Source organism: Neoarius graeffei, chromosome 1 (assembly GCF_027579695.1).
Source record: "Neoarius graeffei isolate fNeoGra1 chromosome 1, fNeoGra1.pri, whole genome shotgun sequence".
NCBI classification, from domain to species: Eukaryota; Metazoa; Chordata; class Actinopteri; order Siluriformes; family Ariidae; genus Neoarius; species Neoarius graeffei.
This window is the reverse complement of record NC_083569.1, coordinates 26,125,099-26,151,151: the sequence shown is the minus strand read 5'-3', so window position 1 is coordinate 26,151,151 and position 26,053 is coordinate 26,125,099. Positions and strand designations below refer to the sequence as shown.

At 40.8% G+C, this 26,053-nt stretch overlaps 1 non-coding gene across 1 annotated transcript; it reads right to left on the bottom strand.

Moving 5' to 3' along the window:
* Nucleotides 1–13,944: 13,944 nt before the first annotated feature.
* Nucleotides 13,945–14,017, bottom strand: trnar-acg (transfer RNA arginine (anticodon ACG)). Its single transcript has one exon. It is a non-coding gene; the product is annotated as a tRNA-Arg (tRNA).
* Nucleotides 14,018–26,053: the final 12,036 nt, after the last annotated feature.

Below are 26,053 nucleotides of genomic sequence, written 5' to 3'. Positions count from 1 at the left end.
TCATCCACATGAAAACACCTCAAAAACGAATATTTAAAAAAACTCCAGGCAAAGTGAAGATTTTTGAAAACTCCGTGTATGCCTTTTCGTGTAGACAGAGATAACCGGAGTTTTGCGTTTTAGAACATCACAATCTGCGCCAAAAAAAAATGACAACAAATCTGCCCTGACGTCAAACGTGCGACCTTTGTTTACTGCAGAAGCCAGATTAAGCATGGACAAAGAGTAATGGATCGGAGTAGTGCCTTGAAAGCGTTAATTATTGTGCAGGTGCTATTTATAAGTTTAATTTTAGAAGCCCAACTACTGCTCCAAAAACAGGGTCAATATGTCCACATATTTGCTTTGACAAGATTCCCAATCAACGTTTTCTTGCGTCTTTTGAAGTTTATACTCCAAAATTGTGTTTAGAAGCAATTCTGTCTCCGAGTCTGTCCAGACGAACGAGCTTGGCGCAATGTTTTATGTTTAGGCGGAAGTGACGCCAACAGAGGGCTATTCTGATGTGATTAGGGGGTAGGATTTGGGGAAATAATGCCATCTACAAGTCTGGAATGCTTATGAATGTGATTGAAAACGCAGATGTTCGGTTATGTGTGGAAGGGATTTTTTTCGAAGACGAGGTGGTGTGGATAAAACATTTTTATAAACGGAGGGGGGGGAAATGTTCGGTTTTAAAAATACCCGGCTACGTGTGTACATGGCCTCCAACTTTTAGCACTAGGAAATTTGGGACAAGAACTCTATGAGATGTACATGGAAAAAGCATGAGGTTAAGAAAATTACAAGTTAAAAACGACAAGAAGACAGTCATATATATCCCCCACCCTATATGCCAACTTTCAAGATATTGTCACATTTTTCAAGTTCTGCTGCAGGAAACCAACCCTACCTCTTTACACTGACCTCAGCAACCCATGGCATAAACCCACCGGACCTTTGGTCCAGGTGAGCTAAAAATTAAAATTTCTCACATTTCTTAGAATCAAAAGGCACATATACATTATCTTGTTAACATACATACCAAGTTTCAAATCTGTATCATGAATAGTTTTGGATATATGCTCTGGAAATGAACATTGTTCTTAGGAACTAATGCAAAATCTATTTATTTATGTAAAAATTTGAAAATTAATTTTTTTCCAAAAATCCAAAATAGCAAAACACAGCAGTTCACATGTTGCTTGATACGTATACAAAGTTTCATGAAAATATCTTCAGTAGTTTTAAAGATATGGCCTGGAAATTAAAACATGACCAGATGGAACCCGTTTCTATATCCCCCGCCAAACTTCGTTTGGGTGGAGGATAAAAAAAAGAACCAAAAATACTGTGGGTGGTAAAAGAGAGCAACAGGACTTGCTTGAAGATTCTTGAAGACGTTTCACCTCTCATACGAAAGGCTTCTAAGACAGAAGAAGTATTCGGATGAGAGGTGAAACGTCTTCAAGAATCTTCAAGCAAGTCCAGTTGCTCTCTTTTACCACCCACAGTTTACTATGACCTGGATGACTGAGAATCTTCACAGACATGCAACCAAAAATACTGTTTGGATTTTTTTTGGTTGGAGTTCTCATCACCTGAAAACCATTGGCTGCTGCTGAGGATGACCCCACATGAAGAGCCTGAAGATCAGGAGGTCACTCATGGTGCTTATGGTTCATCTCTTGAGGGCTTGGCCTGTCCAGTGTTTTTGTTAGCTCAGATGAGAACGTAGCCAGAATGTACAGCCCACAGCCCATTCTACGATTGACACACCACATTATTTAAAATGTGTGTCTTTTTTTGTGAGACAAATAGTAAACAGAAGCTAACTGCAGCTAAGAACTAAAGTTGTGAGTGATGTGACACCAATTTCTGTGGGCTGTTTTGAGGATCGGTGCAGGGGCTTCAAGGTTCTGCTGTGGCCCCAAGCTGCAGCAACAGTGCAAGAGTTAAGGCTACATAGCTCAGTGGTGCGAGCACTGGCCTTGTAAACCAGGGGTTGTGAGTTCAATCTTCACTGGGGCCTGTAAGGCAGGGCTTTCAAAATTACTTAGAGTGAGATTTTTTTTTTGGGGGGGGGGGGGTCGACGGCAAAATTTTTCCTCACACCATGCAGTAAGTGGGAATTTTGTATTCAGTTTGATATTCACTTGTCCCCCTGCATTTTGTTTTGTTTGTGGGTCATCCAGCTGGAGATGGACAAGGGGGGGGTTTGAGATTTTGGATTTAGTAGATGTTCCTGCATTCTGGTGGATTTTTGGAGTGGGCTGCTGTGCCATACCTACATTCTTACACACCCTGACTTGCCAGGCTTTCAGTTTGTGGCCAACAAAAGCACCAAGTTTTGGCTTAAAAGCCCCCACACTAGAAAACTACAGATGACTGCCAATGTTCCTGTAGCCCTATAGACCTGTGTTTCAGATTTAAAGGCAAGTTCATGTTTGAAAATATTTCATCAGCTAAGCCTAAATACCTTCTGAATTGAAACTAAATGTTAAGTTTTTAATAACTGTGGAAAAAAATAAGATTGTCCCTCACTGACAATTCATTATGCATTTAAGGGCTTTCCCCACCACTGGGTTCAGCAGAAGATTGGCATGGGGAAAAATATCAACAGCAAAAGAACAAATAAAATGCTTAAACAGTAAGCAAAATGTGCAAGAAACATTAAAATGATTAAGTTTGAACAGTATTGAAACACAAAAAGCTGAACCTTGGCCATAGGTGGGAATGTGCACACAAAGTTGGGCTTAAAAATTTGGGTCATACTTAACTAAGCTATATTAATATATTTCTTATTAATTTATTTCTTATCTATGTTTCTTATTAGTAATAGAGCATTCGTCAGGGCCTGTTATCTGACAAATATTCTCTACCTGTCTTGCCCTCTTTGAAACCCTGTCTCCTCAGTATATTGTTCTCTGTCTTTTTTTTTAATTATTCACAAGTTCAAGTTCTCTGATATTACAGGTGACCATGCTTTATTTACTTTAACTGAGCAATTACATACAACATAAATAATTAAAAATAAATACCCTGTAAATAAACAATAGGTATGGTGGCTAATGGCTCTTCTTGCATTTGTAATATTATCTCTTACTTGCTTTATTTTACAACATTTCCAGTATGGCTTCAAATAAAGTCATAAAGTATGATAACATACAGTAAACAAACTAAAAATGCACCTTAATAAATGTGTGCTAAGGAGGTGCTCTCCCGTGCTGCTTGTTGGGGAAGATAGAGGCTGTGGCATGGCAGTAGACCTATAATGATTTAGCATGCCTAGTACACAGCTCTCAATATGGCATTAAATATTTTCACAACACTTATAGGCTAAAACAATTAAGAAACTTTATATGAGTTCATAATTACGCCAGTAATACCACACATTGGCATGCATACTGTATGTACAAACCTGTCTGAGACACCCGTCTTCAATTCGAATACCTTCTTCTCTCTCCTCTTCCTCTAAATTGACGGTAGGCAATTATCCAACTTCCGGCGAGTGCAGCATTATTAGATGCACCACCTACCATAGGGGAGCGTGTACAGAAGGGAACACCTCTCTGCCTGTTTAGCCGTGCGTAAGGCGTAATTGATTGATCGCAAGTGGTTGGCGCGACGCAATGGGTAGCCTAGATCAGATAGATAAAATATATTTTTTTCTAGCGTGAGAAATCGGAGGTATGGTGTGTGAGCGTGTGAAGACAATCAAATGCGTGTGTCTCACGCTCATTGCATGAGAGTTGGCAGCCCAGCATTAACATGACTGGGTATAAAAAGAGCATCTTGGAGTGGCAGCGGCTCTCAGAAGTAAAGATGGGAAGAGGATCACCAATCCCCCTAATTTTGCGCCGACAAATAGTGGCGCAATATCAGAAAGGAGTTCAACAGTGTAAAATTGCAAAGAGTTTGAACATATCATCTACAGTGCATAATATCATCAAAAGATTCAAAGAATCTGGAAGAATCTCTGTGCTTAAGGGTCAAGGCCGGAAAACCATACTGGGTGCCCGTGATCTTTGGGCCCTTAGACGGCACTGCATCACATACAGACATGCTTCTGTATTGGAAATCACAAAATGGGCTCAGGAATATTTCCAGAGAACATTATCTGTGAACACAATTCACCGTGCCACCCGCCGTTGCCAGCTAAAACTCTATAGTTCAAAGAAGCAGCCATATCTAAACATGATCCAGAAGCGAAGACGTCTTCTCTGGGCCAAGGCTCATTTAAAATGGACTGTGGCAAAGTGGAAAACTGTTTTGTGGTCAGACAAATCAAAATTTGAAGTTCTTTATGGAAATCAGGGACGCCGTGTCATTCAGACTAAAGAGGAGAAGGACGACCCAAGTTGTTATCAGAGCTCAGTTCAGAAGCCTACATCTCTGATGGTATGGGGTTGCATTAGTACATGTGGCATGGGCAGCTTACACATCTGGAAAGACACCATCAATGCTGAAAGGTATATCCAGGTTCTAGAGCAACATATGCTCCCATCCAGACGACGTCTCTTTCAGGGAAGACCTTGCATTTTCCAACATGACAATGCCAAACCACATACTGCATCAATTACAGCATCATGGCTGCGTAGAAGGGTCCGGGTACTCAACTGGCCAGCCTGCAGTCCAGATCTTTCACCCATAGAAAACATTTGGCGCATCATAAAACAGAAGATATGACAAAAAAGACCTAAGACAGTTGAGCAACTAGAATCCTACATTAGACAAGAATGGGTTAACATTCCTATCCCTAAACTTGAGCAACTTGTCTCCTCAGTCCCCAGACGTTTACAGACTGTTGTAAAGAGAAAAGGAGATGTCTCACAGTGGTAAACATGGCCTTGTCCCAACTTTTTTGAGATGTGTTGTTGTCATGAAATTTAAAATCACCTAATTTTTGTCTTTAAATGATACATTTTCTCAGTTTAAACATTTGATATGTCATCTATGTTCTATTCTGAATAAAATATGGAATTTTGAAACTTCCACATCATTGCATTCCATTTTTATTTACAATTTGTACTTTGCCCCAACTTTTTTGGAATCAGGGTTGTACCTCTGCAGATGGACATCAGGAAATTCTTCATCCAAAACAGAGGCAGGGAGAGAAGCAGTAAGGAGAGATGTGGATAAGGTGGAGGGAGGTAAGATGATCTAGCTGTATGTTAATATTATCATCATTGATCTATGCTCGGTCAGCTGGCAACAGTGATGCTACTGTAGTTGTTGATGCTGTATGCATTTGATTTACGGCTGTCAACCTTCAGTAAGTTCACTGCATTGTCAAAAGTAGTTAGTTAGTTCTAATCTACAGAATCCCGTAGCACTCAAAAGTCAGTGCATACTAGCATTTATATAAGCTACAAAAACTATGCAGTCTTGCCAGGGTGAAAATCAATAACTACCATAAACCTTTGATATGGGGGGGCTGTGACCCAATAGAGCTTTATGTCTAGCAATGCCCCGGGTCTGTATTCATCTTCTCAAAATTAAAAGTGGAGCATAACTTGGTTCCATGGTGTAACGGTTAGCACTCTGGCCTTTGAATCCAGTCATCCGAGTCCAATTCTTGGTGGAACCTTTAAAAGCTTTTGTCCACTTTGAATGATGGACAAAGAAATAACTTTTGTTAAAGATGAAAATGGGTCATGGCTGTGAATTTTGGTCCATGCAGTTAAAGAAATGTGTGCATTGGGTGCAACATGGTGGCTCGGAGAGCATTAGAACAGAGCTCTGATGGTGGCATGGTCGGGCTTGTTCTACGAACGTGGTTATCAGATAAAATGGGATTCACCTTGCTCCTGGACCAAGCGTCTGATTTTTGCCTCATACGTTACTGATTTTCAGGTAAAGCAGCTCAGTTGGGAGAGCATCGGAACGCTATATGGACGAAATCTCAGCAAAGCTGCAAAGTCACATAATTCACTGTCACAATATTCATGTAGCTTGTGACCAATAAATACTGTTAAAACCTGACTGTAAGAATGAAGTGAAAATGGCAAATAACATGAGAAAATATTCCTGTTTCAACAGCTGTCCTAAACAGAAAGGAAGGATAGCCTTTGTGTTGGTATTTAAATAAACAGATAGAAAGGAAGGAAGAACTATACAAAAGAAAAAGATAAACTGAAATAATGTCTGTAAAAATAATTATAGTAGTAAAAGAGCTGTTCATAAAATGACCAGAGACTGAAATGGAAAAGAAAAGGGGAGCGCTATAAAGATATGTAAGGAATGGGGGTAAAGTTGAGAAAATAAGAGGAGGTAATGGGGATGGGGGTCAGGAGAAACTTGTCTTGGGGCCAGTTTGATCGGATATGACGGTTTAACACACAAACCAAGTCCACGCGATGTGAGGGGTAAGATGGCGGCCAGATGGCTTCACTCTGACGAGCCTATGAGCTCTCGGTCCGGGAGAGAAGATGTAAAGCCGCCCACACACAACACTGAATGGGCTACTGAGCAACACAGAGCCATCAGGATGCTCTCTCTCTCTCTCTCTCTCTCTCTCTCTCTCAGGGAGCTGATGTCACCTGGTCACATGACCTGGGTTTTCCCCTAAAGCAGGGGTTCTCAACCTTTTGCAACCTGGGCCCCACCAAAGCTGGTTCATTGCAGTTAGGGGCCCCTCTTCTCGCCCCGCCCCCATCCCCCCCCAAACACACTCACCCGCAGTGACGCCACCCGACCTACAGCACCTTATATCGATAGATAGATAGATAGATAGATAGATAGATAGATAGATAGATAGATAGATAGCCCTGGGCTAGATTATTATTATTATTATTATTATTATTATTATTATTATTATTATTATTATCATCATTATTATTATTATTATTATTAGTAGTAGTAGTAGTAGTAGTAGCAGTAGCAGCAGTAGTAGCATTATCCATTCCATAGAAATACATAGGCCTATTATCATTATTAGGCTATTGTTATAATTGGCAGTAGCACCACATTTCTAATCTGCTTTCGGGCATTATTATAATTATAATTATTATAATAATAATAATAATAATTATTATTATTATGGCCTATTATCATTACTAAGCTGTTGGCAGTAGTACAAGACTTATGTTCTTTCAGGCATTATTATTATTATTATTATTATTATTATTATTGCTGTTGTTGGTTGTTGATATTATTATTATTATTATTATTATTATTATTATTATTATGCTATTATTATTAATAGGCATTATTATTATTATTATTATTATTATTATTATTATTATTATTATTATTATTAGTGTTTTTATTAGGTATTTTATTAGGCTTATTATTAGCTGGCTATTGATATCATTGGGAATTGGGACCAGGCGTGAATTTAGGTTTTACTTTTTACTGTGCCTTTGTGATCTGCATTTGCGTTAATGCGAGACCTGAGCCTGCTTTGCCTTACAAAGATCCTCGATTCTTGGCGAAATGTTTGACAAGCACAGTCTCAAGTCATCCTCAATTTGCGCACGATTGCGATATTTCGTTTTGAGCGCAGTCATTTTTGAAAATCCTGCCTCACACAAGTAGGTCGATGCGAATGGGATGAGCAGTTTCAAGGCTACGTCACACAGTTGCGGGTACTCCTGCATCAATGCTGCCCAGAATGTCGAAAGAGGGCATGAGGTGAAGACTGCCTTAAGTCTACTGTCACTCTTCAGCTCAATAAGCTGTTCCTGCATGTCAACCGGAAGTTCGTCAGCAGTACACACAAATGGATCTCGAACCCACGCAAAAGAGCGATAATCCTCTGTGAAGTATGCCGCAAACTGTTTTCTCATTACCGACAGGTGCTCTGACGCTGCTTGAAAGACAGATGAGAAATCGTGGGAAGTGCCTGCATTACTGATAAAGTCTGCAAGGCTTGGGAACATATCACAGTTCCCCCGACTGATGCGGCCACACACACAAGATTTTATGATAGATTGATGATAGATTTTATAATAGTATTGATTTGTATGTAATAGTCCATTGTCCTGCATTTTGACATGGGTAAATGTGTTGCATCTGCTTAGCTACTATAGCCTGTTAGCCCCAGATTTTTTTTTTCCTCCATACATGAAGCCTACTCGCGACCCCCCTGGAGTACCTCCGCGCCCCACCAGGGGGGCGCGCCCCCCCGGTTGAGAACCACAGTTTAGGGGAAAACCCAGGTCACATGATTCAGACAGTTTAATTAGTTCAATTAGTTTAAAAGAAGACAGTTTAATTAGTTTAAATGAAAACAGTTTAATTAGTTATGTTTCAAAATCTGCAGCTATATAAGAGCCACACATCCACACAGAGCTTCAGAGCGACACAAACCTTCACAGCGAGTAACAGCGAGTTTCCAGCGATTATCAGCAATTTATCAGCAATTCATCAGCGGCTATCAGTGATTTAATCTTCTCCTTCGTAGTAAGTCACCTTGTACTAAGTGAGTGATTTGTATTTTTTTTTTAGTTTTAATAGTCTACTAACACGACACACACTAATCGCATGACTGTCTATTCTCATTCCTTCTTCTTTACCTTCATACTGATCAGGGCTGGGTTTCTCATTTGACTGGTAATTACTAACACTGGCCACTAGGCGGTGTGTCTGACTGGTAATTACTAACACTGGCCACTAGGCGGTGTGTCTGACTGGTAATTACTAACACTGGCCACTAGGCGGTGTGTCTGACTGGTAATTACTAACACTGGCCACTAGGCGGTGTGTCTGACTGGTAATTACTAACACTGGCCACTAGGCGGTGTGTCTGACTGGTAATTACTAACACTGGCCACTAGGCGGTGTGTCTGACTGGTAATTACTAACACTGGCCACTAGGCGGTGTGTCTGACTGGTAATTACTAACACTGGCCACTAGGCGGTGTGTCTGACTGGTAATTACTAACACTGGCCACTAGGCGGTGTGTCTGACTGGTAATTACTAACACTGGCCACTAGGCGGTGTGTCTGACTGGTAATTACTAACACTGGCCACTAGGCGGTGTGTTTGCCAGTTACTGTAATCTTCCAGTAAATGTTCCAGCTTATGGTGAGCTGGGATAGGCTCCAGCTTGCCTGCGACCCTGTAGAACAGGATAAAGCGGCCACAGATAATGGATGGCTGGATAGACACCTGCTTTGAAATTTCCTGTGAAAGAAAATAACATTCACAAATGCAGTAATTTTTTTATATATATATAAAATATATATACATACAGGACTGTGCAAAAGTCTTAGGCACCCTATTTTTTTTCATACAAACTTTGTTATAGATTTTTGTTTTATGATTTCTACATTATCGAGTGAGTACAAAAACATTTTAGAGTCCCAAACATTCATTTTCCAGCACAAAATTAAATGTTACAGAAAAAAACAATGTTTGAACAGCATATTACATAAGAGCACTTTTCAGATTAAAAAAGAAAACGTTATGAAGGCTGCTGGGTTTTGGTGCAAAATGAAGAAGTGAGTGTGACAGTCAAAGTGTCCAGAAGAACTGTGGCTGGTTCTGTAAGATGCTCAGTAAAACCTACAGCTCATTTCCTTATAAAACTGCACTCATTGTACCTCAGACTACTATTTTTTTTTTAAGCCAAGGGTCATCTCACACCAAATATTGACTTTATTTCATTTATATATATAAATGAATGACTGAATTATAGTGAAGTGTATAAATTACACCTATTCTTTGCCACTTGGCCACCCAGCTGTCTTCAGGACTCATAATTGTAATGACACTGTAAGGAAAACACACAGAACGCAGCCTTATTTATTCAAAAATAAATAAATAAATTAGTTAATTCGTTGGTTACTTAGTTTAGTTAATAAATAAAAAGGATTTATTAGAGGGAAAAAATCCAAAGGAATGCTGCATACCCATCAAAAAAGGAGCTTGTGCATCATAAACCATCTCCCGGTTCCCCTTCATTTGCAGTAAGACTCAGTTATCACAGCCATCGGACTCGAACTGGTCAATAGTCTGGCGAAGGAGAGAGAGAAAGTGAAACCATATCATGTTTCACTCCTCTGCCCTTTAACTCACGACAAAAAGACGTCAAACTTGCACATGCATTCTAAATACAATCATTTACCTCAAAGATTTCATGATTTGTAACTGTTATTCTATATTCATATACAGTACCAGTCAAACGTTTGGACACCTCATTCAGTAGTTTTTCTTTATTTTTATTCATTAAAACACACTTCATGTCTTAAAGTAATGATGAATGTCGTTTCTCTTTACTTAGCTGAGCGGTTCTTGACATAATATGCATTACTACAGTTGTGGAGCAGGGCTGTTTACTGTATTTTTATTATTTGCCTGTTAATTGAAAAGCATTCCAGGTGACGACCTCATGAAGCTGGTTAAGATAATGCCAATAGTGTGCAAAGCGTCAAGGTAAACGGTGGCTACTCTGAAGAATCTAAAATATGAAACATTTTGGGTTTTTTTTTTTTTTTACACTTTCTGTTTACTACATAATTCCATCTATGTTCCATATATTATTTGATAGTTTCCATCTCTTCAGTATTGCTCTACAATGTAGAAAATAGTCAGATATTTTACAGAGAGATCAGGGGGCCGGATGAAGTTGCATGCGCTTGTTACTCTGATTGGACAAGTCCACGCGCGCGCTCATTGAATATTCATGTTTTTCCACAGCGCGTGCTAGAGAAGAAAATGCGCATGCTTGTCTCCTTTTGAATGTAAACACGCGAGACTGGCGCGTGAGTAACGGTTCCCGCATAGTTTTAACGGTTCTGAGAAGAGGGGAGAACAGAGAACCTCCAAAAGGAACCAAAATAACAGGTGTACATTTCCAGATATCAGACAATAAGCCACACATGATCATGTAATTCAAACTGACTTTGGGTCTGTTTTTATTTGATTATTTTAAAACAAACAAAAAAACAACAACAAAAAGGAGGCTGGTCAAGTCTCCACTGTCAGAAATAGTGTTACAGTAAGAGTCCATTTCTGTTCCCCAAGGTACAATCTACACTAATGTACCCTTAGGGCTCATTATTGGGCCTCAAGGTAACTATGGGTACTTCTTAGGATCAGAAAGGTCCATATGCGTTCCCAGGAAGTATATAAATGGGACAAATAAGCACATTAGAGGGTACTGTCCCAATGACCATGCATAATAGGACTACTACTGCACTTTATTTTCTGAGAGTGTGACATGTTGTCGTCTCCCCCCCCCCCCCCCCCACGCCTTGCTAACTAGTCAACACTAAAGAGCAACTGTTATAATCAAGTTAGTTTACAAATGTCTATATAAATCAATAACTCCAGTTCACTAACCCTGAGCTCCTGTCCGTTTTCACCAGGTGCTTGCAAATTCTTCAGCTGGTCTGGAAGTCAAAGAAACATGCTTCACCATCCCGATCAACCCCAACCATTTCCCCAGCAAGTTGTGGCGTTTGGTGAACAATCCTCAAATTTGCTCAATCTGCTGGGACTCCAGTGGGGAACTCATCTATCAGGAACCCTTTGAAGAAGAAGTGTTAGGTTCTCCTAATGAGCAGACGAGAGCGTACTTCAAAACCACTTCCATCATCAGTTTCTTTCGCCAGCTAAACCTGTATGGTTTCAGAAAAGTGCACCCAGATCATGACAGCTCAGAGAAGCAGCAACTCGGCAAAGCTTTCGCCTTGGCCCAGCGGCATCACTTTCACAACGAGTACTTCAGACGGGCAAACCCAGAGCTTCTGGTCAAACTAAAGCGACTCACGCCTGGCAACAAGGCCAAGATTGCTGCTGGGATAAAGGTGACCAGCAAGTCAACAAAGTGTTTCTGTTATCAGATGGTGAATTCACCCAAGGAAAACTCTGCTACGATGAAAAACGGTTGGTAGTTTAAAATATGTATTTATTCATCTACAGTACATCGTTTCAGTATAATCGCCAAATGTGTGGTCTTGCACCTTGAATGAATCATCTGGTGTGTGCATTCTTACGATTAAAATACAAAAAAAAATTATTAAATCTGTCTGTGGCCCACATTTTTAAACTTGGCTAAGATTTGAAAATCCTCAAATGTGCACGAGACATAAGATAACAGATAAGAGAGTGGACTAAATTCCTTGAAAGGGGCATGAATGCTTCACGATTAACATTATGCCAACAAATATTGCAAATCAAGAGGGATCACCTTCCACACGCAAGTATTCTAGTTGAAAACATATTTTTGGGTTATTTATGGTATTTTTTTTAATGATATTTATGGTAGTTTGGGTGTGGAGATTTTCATATGGTACACTGATAAAGGGCTAGCTACAGTACCAATAAAAAGTTTGGACACACCTAAAACTACTATTTCACTAATCGGAGCATAGCCTTGAAAAAAAAGTGAGTCATCTACAGGAATTTGTAGAGACAATAGACAGAGAATAAGAAAAGGAAAGTCATCTTGCTTGTACAGTGCCAGCTAGCTAAGTTTTTGGTCTCTAGCAATCATCTGAATTTTTAGTACTTTTTATTCATTAATATCTGCCCTGTCTCTGTGTTTAGATTCATTCTTGGTTGAGGAAGCTCTTCACAACAATCATGGTGATGGCTCACAGAATGTGACGGATTGTGACAGGACATCCGAACCCTCCCAAGCATCCGTAATGGGCCATGGCAATCCAGGCTCTGGGTTCCACCACTTCCCGATGAACTCGCAGTGTTCAACATATTTTAGATTCTTCAAAGTAGTCACTGTTATCTTGATGACGCTTTGCACACTATTGGCATAATGCAATGTTGATGTTCCCTGGTCTATGAACAGAATGATAAAAACCACATTTATCATCCATATCGAGATACTTTTGTGCAGAGCTGTACAAGTGCTACGGTGCTAGACCACTGTGTGTTAGTCAATTTTATTAAATGTAACATAGCGTTTACGTTTGCTTATCATTTATATATTTATATATTTATATATTTATCATAAATAACATCATAATAATTAGCAAATTAATCAAAACAGACACTGAAACGTACATGCACAAAGCAAACAATTAAACAAATTACTATCAAAAGAACACGACCAAAATATAACAAATATAACAAAAAATATAAACTAATGTAAACTAATGTAAAATCATAATAATACACACTATTATTACACAATACACAATAACACATTAATTAACAATTACCACTGTTCAAAATGAATAGCTCCAACATTACAAATGCAGTAGTAGGTCTTGTTTAGTTAAAAATATAACGTAAATATTTGTGTCAGTGGTTGTAAATGTGTAGATATCATAGTTTATTGGGTCAGCTTCTGTTAAAACATTGCATAAGTCTAGTCTAGTCTTCTTGTCTAGTTAAGTCTAGTCTAAATGCAGAATAAATGTGGAAACACTGTCGTTCAAGCCAGGTGCCTCTGTCAGCTCTGGGGGCTAAGCACCCCCAAAGATCAGATGCTAGAATCGCCCCGGTATAGAGTCCATGTGGACACAAAAAAAGGCATTGGTGCACATGATGTCACGCATGCAGCACCGCTAACCTGTAAATCGCTGCGATCTAATAATGGCAGACAAGCTTTTAGTGATTTTTGGAGCAGAATTCATATGCAAAAATGTATTTTTGAACGAATTTTTTTATTTATACGCTAACTTAGAAGAAGAAGAAACCTTTATTTGTCACATGCACACTTCAAGCACAGTGAAATTCATCCTCTGCATTTAACCCACCTGAAGCAGTGAACACACGCAAACACGCCCGGAGCAGTGGGCAGCCACACCAGAGCACCCGGGGAGCAGTCAGGGGTTAGGTACCTTGCTCAAGGACACTTCAGCCCAAGGCCACCCCACGTTAACCTAACTGCATGTCTTTGGACTGTGGGGGAAATCAGAGCACCTCGAGGAAACCCACGTAGACATGGGGAGAACATGATCCACACAGAAAGGCCCCCACCATTCACTGAACCCAGAACCTTCTTGCTGTGAGGCAACAGTGCAAACCACTACACCACCCTTTAAAATTTTCAAGCCAGCCAGGAGTCGAACCTAGAATCTTCTGATCCGTAGTCAGATGCGTTATCCATTGCGCCACTGGCCCTATGACTTTGCAGCCTAGTTGAGCACATCACACACAGAAAGCCAGAGATTTTATGATGCAATTTTCATGAGACTAGCACTTTAAGAACGATGCAGCCAGCATTCCTTTAATTTTTTTTTTCTAACAGGTGAACAATTTAAGGTCAACCCTGGGCTTCTCCAGGATTTCAACCTTGGATCTCTCACAAGCGAAGCGAAAATCATACCAGACAAAGCCAGATGACCCACACAAAAGTGCTTATGTGCTACTGGAATTTCATTATATCTTTCAAAGTTTTGACTTTTCATGTCTGCAGGATCCTGCTCAACGTTTGAGATGGTTGCATGAGATGTGTGGAGGAAAGCAGGTTCATGTTACTTTTGCTTTCTTCAGAGAATCTCTATGGCTAACCTGTCCAAAGTGCCAGGCTCACTGGTATGGCAATTAGAGCACATACTGTCACGCCCGGCTTTGCCTTGCTGAGAGTGCTCACTCCTTCTGCATGTATTGAACTTGAACTTGTCCGGGTCTCCCTCCAGTCCAAAGGGGGAGCTGTCTGGTACTGTAACACCTGGTCTAGACAGCCGGGATAGTTCAAATACATGGCCATTCAGTGTTCGCGAGCTGGCTATCGGGGCTTTTGGTTTGGGTAACTCTTGCTTTGTGCCATGGAGGCCCTGCATGGGCCAACCAGTGCTTTATTATTTTCCTTTAAATGCTTATTATTTCTTATTTCTTAATTATATTTAACTAAAATACTATTTAACCCGAACAACGGTGTGGACTCCCTTTATGTTGTGCTTATTTTGAGCCAAGTAGGCACGACAATATGGGGGCTCGTCCAAACCTTTGATAGTGAATTGGATTTTGGCGTTTTGGTAATGTAAACTTCCTGTGTTTGTTTGTGGGGAGTTTCACATCGTTTGGAAGGTTCGGGGTTAAATATTGTAGTTGTTTTGGTAAACTTCCTCATTTTGATAATACTTTTTGGAATATTGTTTTGGAAATTTGGAGCCTTTTGGCCTATTATTTTGATTGTTTGGAGTGGCAGTGTGTTTGTGCTTGCACTGCGGGGTGGCAGATCGCGGAGCTGCATTTTCCCCAATCAGAACGTGCTGCGTTGGGTTTAGGCTGCTGTGTCACTGAAGCTTGGGTGAGGGCACTGCCTGGGAAATCCAGCTGAATTGGCATCTGTTGGGACAGTACGGGTCCAATGGTATTGGTGAGTAAATGATCCTTGCTCTGGGGCCCAGTGTGAAGACAGGTCAGTTTAGTGGGGGGTGAATGTTTAGGGGGAATCTCCGCTGCTGTCTCGTAGTGCGAGTGGCATTCCACTTTACCAAAATAATTTGGATTTGATTGTGTTTGGTTATCGGATTTGTTTGGTAATTGTTTGAGGAAGTGTTTTGTTTGTTTGAGCCATGGTTAGTATTTGTTCGGTGGCACGCGCTGGTGCCTATTTGTGGCCAGTTTGAATATTGTATTGGTGGCTTGGATTTGTTGTAGCAGGATGAGTAATCTTGAAGCGTTTTTTAAAGCTCCTTCGGAGGCATTGTTCCTCATGCTCACCAAGGATCAATTATATAGTGTTGCTGACCACTATGAAATTGATATAGCGTTGCCGAAGACCGCATTAAAAGAGGACTTATTTTTTTTTTATTCAGGGGATGTTGATTAAGGGTGTATTCAGACCAGGATAGTTCGATAGTTCACTTGCTTTGGTCTGAACCAAATGTTTTTGTTTTTTTTTTCATTTTGGTGCGGTTCGCTTTCACACTGTACATTTTAGTAAGCGGACCAAAATCTGTCAACAAAGCCACGCGCCCTGAGGTCGTTCAGCTATTGGTCAGAGACGACACGTGCACAAAGTGTTAAGTTCAAAAGTAGTCATGTAGGCTTTCCGTGCTGTTATTCTTTTTAATGTCATCAGAGCTATATGTTTTTTCCAGTTTTCACAATTGTGCGATTACTATGCTGTTGTACAAGTAATTTATCAACGACGACTTCAAAGGGCAAGGTGGCTACGGAGGATAGCGCTGATGAGCGCACATCATGTTGTGACAGTTCTGGCTCTTCACGCAAGACAGAGGAGGTATGTGTCGGGATATTCGCCTTATCCATCGTAATAGATGAATTTCTTTTTTTGCGTCGCTAGTACCGCCACTTTTTGAAAGAATGTCCTTGATTTTAATGTAGGTCTGACGGAGTTTCTTCACTTTTAGCCGACATTGTTCTGGGGAGCGCGTGAACCCCTTCTCCTTCATTTTCTCACTGAATACAGCAAACACGTCAGCATTTTTGTGTGTTCTCTCCAAAAGCTCAGATATGTGGACATCTGCCCATATATCTACAAGGGTACGCGTTTCTTCTTCGGCCCACGTTTGCCCCCTACTCATTTTTTGTACTCTGTAGTCTAGCCTACCACTGGTCTGAATGACTGAACGGCTGTTGTAAGGTTCCCTTGACAACCGAAACAGTGTTTGCACTTTGCAGTGGAGTGTCAAGACTCTGTTTCCCATAATGCTCGACAAACGACGGAAGCTCCCAAGGTACAAAAAAGCAAAACTGTCAGATTAGGTCCGGTCTGCTTTCACACCTCCAAAAGGTCCGCACCAGGGTTCCTTTGGTCCGGACCGAGTCCGACCTTGCAGCTCGGTCTTGGTCTGCTTGTTTGGTCTGGACCAGAGTTCGGTGGTTTGTATTCAGACCAACCCAAAAGGTCCGGACCAAGGGAAATTTGGTTCGTTTGGTCCGGACCAAACAACATAGGTGTGAATACGCCCTAAGAAGCAGGTGTTGCCTGCCGAGGGGCGGGAGGGACCGCGGGCAGAAAGTGGAATTGGGCCTTGATGCGAAGCCAACTTTGCCAGCTGCGCACTCACAGACGGTGACCTCGCTGTCGTATGAGCAGCAAGTGGAGTTGTTAAAATTGCAACACGAACCGAAAATGCAGCAAATTAGAAATGCAAGAAAAGGACAGGGAACGCGAGTTGGAGATGCATAAACTCAAAAATGCAGAGCAGCAACGTGAGTTTGAGCCGCTAAATTCCAGCTGGCGGCTGAGGGGAACCTCGGCAGCTCTACACCAACTTCCAACAGCTTGGCCAATATGGTAAAGTTCCTGCCTAAGTTTAACGAGTGGGACCCAGATGTCTTTTTCTCATTGTTTGAAAATATTGCATTTGAGCAGCACTGGAGTGATGAGGAGAAAACTTTATTGTTACAGACATCTTTAATTGGTCACGGACAGCAGGCATTTGTGGCTCTACCTTCTTCGGAACGAAAGGTGCACAAAACTGTGAAAGCGGCTGTGTTAAAGTGTTATGAGTTGATTCCTGAAGCGTACAGACAGCGTTTTCGTTCATGGAAAAAACTGTCAAGCAAATGTATGCAGAATGGGTCAGGGATTTAACCAGTTACTTCCAACGTTGGCTTACAGCCGAAAGCGTTAATACTTTTGAAAAGCTTTGTGACCTTTTGGTATTGGAGCAGTTTAAAAACACACTGCCTGATCGTGTAGCCACTTATCTTAGCGAACAGAAGGTTGACACCATCTGATGCTGCTGTCCTTGCCAATAATTTCTTGCTCACTCACAAAATTCCATCGCGTGTTTCTAGTTTGGGTTTTGACACTTGCAAGGACCGTCGTCCTGGCAGTGGTAGCACAAATACTTCTGTTAATTCCAACACCAATTCCGTGCATTTCAAACCTTTTGGGTTTGATCCTAAAAAAGATTGCAATTATTGTTTTGGTAAAAACCACTGGAAGGCAAATTGCCCCGTTCTATTGGATAAAATAAAGAATGACAGAGGCAAAGTTGGCCTCTGTGCTTCCTCTACTCCTGCTGTACGATCAAAGGGTAACTCCAAAAATGTTCCAGTGAAAATGTGTATCAGTGCTCAGTGTACAACGCCAGTTGATCACACAGTAGCTGTGTAGTGTGATGCATCTGAGTTGGTTACATCTAGTCTAGCAGATTATGTGCCATTTGTTACGGAGGGGTTTGTTTCACTGGTTGGTGGCTCTTCTCGTGTTCCTGTAAAAATTCTTCATGACACAGGGGCATCAGAAAGCTTTATTTGTCAGTCTGTTTTGCCATCTGATACAGGTAATTTCGTATTGATTAGAGGTATTGGTTTACAGTCTTTCCCTGTGTCATTGCACAAAATTGAGTTGTATTTTGGTTTTGTGAATGGCGAGGTAACAATTGCTGTTTGTCCCTCCTTACCCATAGAGGGAATTCATTTGATTGTAGGAAATAATTTAACCACAGCTGCCTGCATTTTACCATAAATTACACTGCACAATTATCTTTAATGGACAGTAACATCACATATTTCATGGCAATATAATAAAAGCAAACAGTTTGCTGTTAATTTGTTCATGTAAAAGGTTTGGCTGTTAATTTACAGCAAAAGTCTGGCCTTTGATATCAGTTGTACAACAACAACAAAATCTAGATATACAAAACATTTTGGTAAATTAGGAAATGTTGCAGAAAGGAAGTGGAAACTGGTTATTTAAACCATCCTGAACTCTGTTTCTTCCTCATGGTGTATTCATTTGTAAGTTTCACCTGTAAACTAATAAACTGGCCAATTTGCTGCACTCACTTGAGGAAATGAACTCTGACCTCTAAACAGCAAAACTGCACCTTGAGATTCACCTGTTATTTATTTAATTTATTTAGCATGACAGCACCAGATTCTATATATTTAACAGGTTCAGACTGTTGGCTGGAGTGTATTTGCCTGTGAGGAGAAACCAGTAGAATTCCTCCTGACCACAAGGTTTCAGCTGAAGGAGAATTTCTTCTCCACTGTAATTATCAGAATGACTTTGTTTCACAGATAATCATTAAATGTGACATTTTTGTTAGCAGACAAACATTTATAGACAGACTTTCAGTTATAAAGTTTATTTTATGCTGAGGGAAGCCATGGCCTCCCAGAGGAAAGGAAATTTTAAAATGAGATCTCTTCTCTTTCTCAATTGTTTCTCCTATACAATAATGAGATCATAGTGATATTAAAATGAGATTATTGCTTTTGTCTCCTGCTTCTCAGGTTTGTCTCTGGAGCAAAAGAGTTAAGTTATCACATTGTAGACTCCCTTTAATCTACAAATGAGTTTTCAACAATGTTTTAAATAATGCTCAGTGTTGACCAATTTATACATCTCATACTTTACTCAGGCTGATCCACCAGAGAGCTCTCTCTGTAAACTCGCACAATTCTCATTTCAGATCTATTTGGTGAGTCTCAGATTAGGCTCCGTCAGTTTTGTAAAAGAGGTCTCTACACAATCTTGAACCATTCTCATTCTAGTCATCTCAGTTTAGTCCTTTTTTGATTTACAAAAGAGATCTCAACAAAGGCTTAAACAATACTCAGATTAGAGGTCTGCACGGGACAGAATTTTCAGTCCCGCTCCCGCATTGTGCAGTCCCGCTCCCGCAAAGAATTATGATTTTCAGTCCCGCCCGCGCCTGCCATATTTTGTCCCGCTCCCGCCCGCAAATCCTGCATGATGCAGACGTTCGTGTTATTTCTCACGAAAGTTGAAATTAGTCAACTAATAAAATAGTCTTAGATGTGGCTCAGTCAACTAAGGCGCCATACCATAAACCTGGGGACCTGGGTTCGATTCTGACCTGAGGTCATTTCCTGATCCTGTCTCTACACTGTCCTATCCAATAAAGGTGAAAAAAGCCCCCCCCCCCCAAAAAAAAAACCCTAATATCTCTTTTGTGACTCCTACTTGTCTCATTGCTATGTCTCATCTTTTGCTTCTTTTATTTCTCCTAAGGCAAAATTAGGAAAAAGAACTGTGACAAAAGTAATACTTAAATGATCCTTAAAAGAGAATCAGCATTTTGTCTCCTGAGCAACAGAAGGGATACAAATGAGAAACCAAATTTTCCTCTGGACTGAAGATTAGAGAAGCAGCTTTGGGACCAAAAGGTCACTAGTTTGATTAACCAGTAGGAATGGCTGAAGTGCCCTTGAGCAAGGCACTTGACCCCCAGCTGCTCCCCAGGCTGCCCACTGCTGTGTCTTACAGTGCCATGAGAAAGTTTGGGCACCCTGTCTGAGGTTGTACAATAATTGACTCTGTCTCCACAGAAAAACACCCTAGTGGCATGTCCTTCCTTTGCCCATCAGAGCCAAGTGCTGGGTTGTTTTGCAGACACTGATTTTAATTATTGGTGTATTCCTTTGTATGAAATTAAATCAAATGTGAAAAATAGGCTGTGCAAAAGTATGGGAACCCTTGACATTTTGTTGCTTTGAAAACCTGTAACTAATCATCACAGAGTAATTGAAAACATCAAGTTGGTTAAGTGAGCTCATTAAGCCTTGAACTTAATAGGCAGGTGCATCCAATCATGACAAAGGCTATTTAAGGTGGCCAAATGCCAGTTCTCTTTCTCTTTGACTGTCCTCTGAAGAGCTGCAAGATGGGGGCCTCAAAACAACTTTCTCATGACCTCAAAACGAAGATTATAGAGCAGTATGGACTAGGGGAAGGCTACAAAAAACTTTCCAAAAGATTTCAGCTGTCAGTGTCTACCGTGAGGAACATTGTAAGAAAATGGAAAGCCACAGGCACAGTCCTTGTCAAGGCCAGAAGTGGTAGGCCAAGAAAAATTTCAGGGAGGCAAAGACGAAGGATGCTGAGAATTGTTAAAAACAACCCACAGACCACCACCAGAGACTTGCAAAGGGATCTAGCTGCAGATGGGGTCACTGTGCATAGGGCAACAATACAGCGCAATTTGCATGAGGAAAGACTGTACGGGAGAGTGATGAGGAAGAAGCCCTTTCTTCGCAGTCGCCACAAATTGAGTCGCTTGAACTATGCAAAAGCACATTTGGACAAGCCAGTATCCTTTTGGAATAAGATCTTGTGGACTGACGAAACAAAAATCGAGTTATTTGGTCACAACAAGAGGCAATACACATGGCGTAAAAAGAACACAGAATTCCAAGAGAAACATCTGCTACCCACAGTGAAATTTGGTGGAGGTTCCATCATGCTGTGGGGCTGTGTGGCGAGTACTGGTACTGGGAACCTTGTTAAAGTTGACGGTCGCATGGATTCCACTCAATACCAGCAGATTCTTGAGGATAATGTGCTAGAGTCTGTAACAAAGTTGAAGTTGCGCCGGGGATGGATGTTTCAACAAGACAATGACCCGAAACATTGCTCAAAATCCACTCGGGCATACATGCAGAGGAACAAGTACAATGTCTTGGAATGGCCATCCCAGTCCCCAGATTTGAATATCATTGAAAATCTGTGGGATGAATTGAAGCAAGCTGTCCATGCTCGTAGACCTTCAAACCTCAAGGAATTAGAGATGTTTTGCAAGGAGGAGTGGGCCAAGATGCCTTCGTCCAAGATCCATACACTCATTGGTGGCTATAGAAAGCGTCTAGAGGCTGTAATTTTTGCAAAAGGAGGCTCCACTAAATATTGATGGAATGTTTCTGTTAGGGTGCCCAAATTTATGCACGGGCCTATTTTTGTTTTGCTGCATATTGCACTTTTTCTGTTAGCCCAATAAACTTCTCTTCAATGCTGAAATATGTCTGTGTCTTTTATTTATTTCATATGTCAAGACTAAGTTGTAGAATCAAACACCCAATTATATATGAATGAAAAATACTGGGATTTGTCAAGGGTGCCCAAACTTTCTCATGGCACTGTATATCATGTGGTATGTCAGGGTCCTGCTGTACATCGCTCTGGATAAATGCCTGTAATATAATGTAATGAAACCAGTGAGAAAAGCTTATTGTGTGTTACTGTATAAGAAAAGACACTTGAGACAAGAGTGTTCAACAAAAAGATTTTTAAAAATCCTATCATAACCTAGCAAGCCAGACTAAATGTGAATATTTAGTCTGGTCTCGGTCGTAGACATTTCCGAAGGGTGTGGGTAGGAACAACCCGTTGTCTTTCAAACTGTCTCTGTGCGTATAGGCCAACGCTCTGACCAATCAGCGCAACAGTGACTGTGACGTAGTCAGAGCGACAGAAAGCAGTGGGGGAGGCCTTGAAATAAATAATTTTTCAAAATGCATATTAATTAATAAACAGGTTCTAGATATTAAGAAGTTTGGAGATAATGACCACAAGTTTGGGGTCTGTACCACATATACTTAACATACACTCATTTTTTTTCAAGTGTTTTTCAAGGGTTTGCTTAAACTGTTTTTGAGAGTTTTTATTTAGTGGTGTTTGGTGAAATAATTTCCCTTAAATTTAAAATAACGGGAAAATAAGAAACAATCAAAAAGTAATGTTTCAAAGCTGTTTATTAATTCTTCGTACTGCACAAACTAGCCCCATCCTTTTGGCTACCAGCGGAGCCAGCTGGTAGATCAGACTTTTGCCATAGCCGGTCGGCAAAACAGCGAAAACGTCCTTCTTGAAAAGGAATGAGCAGAGAGCCTCTTCTTGCTCATGTTTCAACGAAAACTCCAAGTCTAATTCTTCTAAAACTGATTCCAAAGCAGAGTTAAACGAGCGCTGTTCACTAGCCATAGCCATCTTTCCTGTTGTGCTTTCTCCAGCGTCGCACAGCCTTGTCGTCACTCCTGCAAAAGCCCGCCCAAAGAATCCAAACAAAAACCTTGCGTTGTGATTGGCGGGCACGATTTGATGCCCGGGGTGTTTTGTTGATATGGTGCGAGGCTAGACCCACTCGTAGGCAAAAATATTTTTGGCTGCTAGGCGGGTGGGTCTAGTTTACTAGGCTAATCATAACCTATACATTTATATTATTACACTTTATACGATTTATACTTTTACAGTGAATACTCGAATCCGATTGGATAAAGGTTTGCATTATTTTAGTATAATTTATCACAGGTAGTTCTAGCTGTAATAATAGGTTAATATTAACATGCTCGTTCGAATATTATTTCTACAGCAACAGCTCATAAACAGGGCAGATATAAATGGTGGACATAATCTGAGACTATTAATAAATGGATGTTTGTTGAACAAAATCATTCTAACAATCATTGCTGTGACATAAATTTAACACTTCTAAACAGAGTTTCAGTTTGAATGAGAGTTTCTTTTACGTTTCAGAAAGCCATTGATAAAACGTGCAATGTATCGTTAATACAGTCAACATTGCTGTCCTTGTCAAATTGCTGTGGTATAAGTGAAATAACACACACTAGACTGTGAAGGGTGGTAGGGGTGTGCACAACTTTTGTAGAATAATTTTGCATCAGTTGTCGGTCATGTGTTATTCCTTAATTTTAAACGTATTAACTTTCATAAAATTTTATTAACCTTAACAACCTAATATATTCACATATTTACATGAATATAGAAAATATATGATACTTAAAGAATATCATGTATTAATTTGATTACTATGAATTTATATTCATTATACTAAAGCATAAATCCATAACATCCTACAGTAAAACACCTGCATTTTTAACAAGAACTAGAAATAGAAACTTACAAACTTTTTTTAATAATTGCTGTAAGTGCTATAACCTCAGGCTCTTCATTGGGATTCAAACGCTGCCTTCTATGAGGAGTGGCTTCTTCACTGTCATCTTCATCGTCCCTCCTCCTCCTTATCCCCTGGTGAGGGACAGGAATACAGTCTACAGGGATCATAGATGGATCCTTGAAGGGAACAGGGTCATCAAAGGGGCCGGGGTCCTCAAAGGAGATGGGATCCATACAGGAGTCGGGGTACAGTGGGGGGTTGGGGTCCTCAAAGGGGTCGGGATACAGCAGGGGGCCGGGCTCCTCAAAGGGATCCGCATACAGCAAGGGGTTGGGATACAGCAGGGGGTCGGGATACAGCAGGGGGTCGGGATCCCCAAAGGGGTCCAGGAACAGCAGAGGGTCGGGTTCCAACCAGGGGTCGAGGTCCCCAAAGGGTTCAGGGTCCCCAAAGGGTTCAGGATACAGCAGGGGGTCGGGCTCCAGCCAGGGGTTGGAGTCCTTAAAGGGTTCAGGGTACAGCAAGGGGCCGGGTTCCAGTCAGGGGTTGGGGTACAGCTGGGGGTTAGGGTCCTCAAAGGGTCCAGTGTACAGCTGGGGGTCGGGTCCTCAAAGGGTTCAGAGTACAGTCAGGGGTCAGGGTTCTCAAAGGGTTCAAGGTACAGTCAGGGTTCGGGGTACAGCTAGGGGTTGGGGTCCTCAAAGGGGTCAGGGTACAGCCAGGGGTTGGATGCCTCAAAGGGGTCAGGGTCCTTGAAGGAGATGGGGTCCGGTTCCCATAAGGGGACAGGTTCCATAAGGGGGACAGTGTCCCAAATGGGGACTGGTTCCGTAAGGGGGATGGGGTCCTTGTAGGGGTCCATAAAGGGGAGGGGGCCATCAAAGGGGATTCAATCCTGTTCCCTAAAGGTGATAGGGTCCTCAAAAACACCTCACACCCATCAGCATCTTCCTCATGCTGATGAGGCTTGAGGTCTTCATCTTCTTTCTCTCTCTCCCCTGTGCTGTTGTAAAGCTCGCTGGAAGGAAACATCTTTCCTGTATACAAGGACATAAAAAGACAGTGATGCACATCTCGTCAAATGAATCAGAAACCTTTTTATAATGGAGCGTCTGTTTTGTCCAGCAGGAAATCCTCACTCGAAACATCCTTTACACCAAGCGTATTTACACAGTTTTCTCTCCTATTAGTTGTACAGCAGTTTGCTGAACTACACCAATGAGCAACTCATTGGTGTAGTTAGATTTTACTGGGAAGTTACAAAGAAGTTAGATTTTACTGCGGTTGAAAGACTGTTGTACTTGCAAGGATGTGTATTGTAGAAATGTTAATGTGGACAGAAATAAGCCATTCAGCGAATGGTTTAAGAGAGATTCTAATTTCTCTAACTTAATGTTAGTTTGTGTGATAGTTTGTTAGAAAAGTCCAAGAGTGGAACAACACATGTTGTTGAAACATTTTATCTGTTTTAACACGTTAATTGTTTCCCAGAGTGTCTATTCACTGTTTTGCAACCCAATAAAAAACACAAAAAACCCTGAACACTGAAAAGCAATAATTTAGTGACATTAACCATGCTAACTAGCCGGCCAGCTAACCTTAGCTTTGCTGATATTCCTTCTCAGAGTAACTATTTAACTTTTAATAAACTTGAACTCTTGGACTTTTCTAACAAACTATCACACAAACTAACATTAAGTTAGAGAAATTAGAATCTCTCTTAAACCATTCGCTGAATGGTTTATTTCTGTCCACATTAACATTTCTACAATACACATCCTTGCAAGTACAACAGTCTTTCAACCGCAGTAAAATCTAACTTCCTAAAACTGGGTGTAAAGGGGGCAAAACCAGCCTGTCAGCACTGCTGTCACAACAATTTTAGGAGGCAAAAATGACTATTTATAACAATTATAAAAGTGGAAAATAGAAAACCGTAGCTGCGAAACATGCAACATGCACCAACTTGCTTCCACATTTGCAAGTTCTAAAACTGATTGTTCCAAGCTGAAACTCATGACATCTTATCTGCTCCAGTTTTGAGCTCCACTTTTGAGCTTTGCTAAAAGCAAAAGATACAGTGCCACACTCCAGGCAAAAATGCGGCACAATAGTCGATGTGAAAAGGCAGTGCCGTGCTTCATGTGCCATGTGAAAATTCAAAGTTGACAAAAGGCCATCAGTCCTGCGGGGAAAATGTTTGCTGAAGCTTGAAAAGGTCACCGAGAATCTTGAGCTAACCATGTGCCACCACAGACCTTGTGCCAAATCTTGCTATAGACATTCCTCTGCCTTTAAATTCCCCTTCCCAAAGTTACACAGGGTTCCCCTTGAGTTCTGGAAAAAAAAAAATTCTCCACTTTTTTCCTTGAAAAATAAAGTCAAATAAATATTCTTCACTTTTTCTTAGTCTGTATTTTTTCTTCATTACCAACTTATCAAAGTAGACTTAATACAGGTTTATAGTACCAACCAAACTGACACAGTTCAAATATTTGTACAGGCCTCTTCATTACATATAAAATTTGGGCTCCACTCCAGCCTCTAATAAAAGAGACTTGATTTTGGG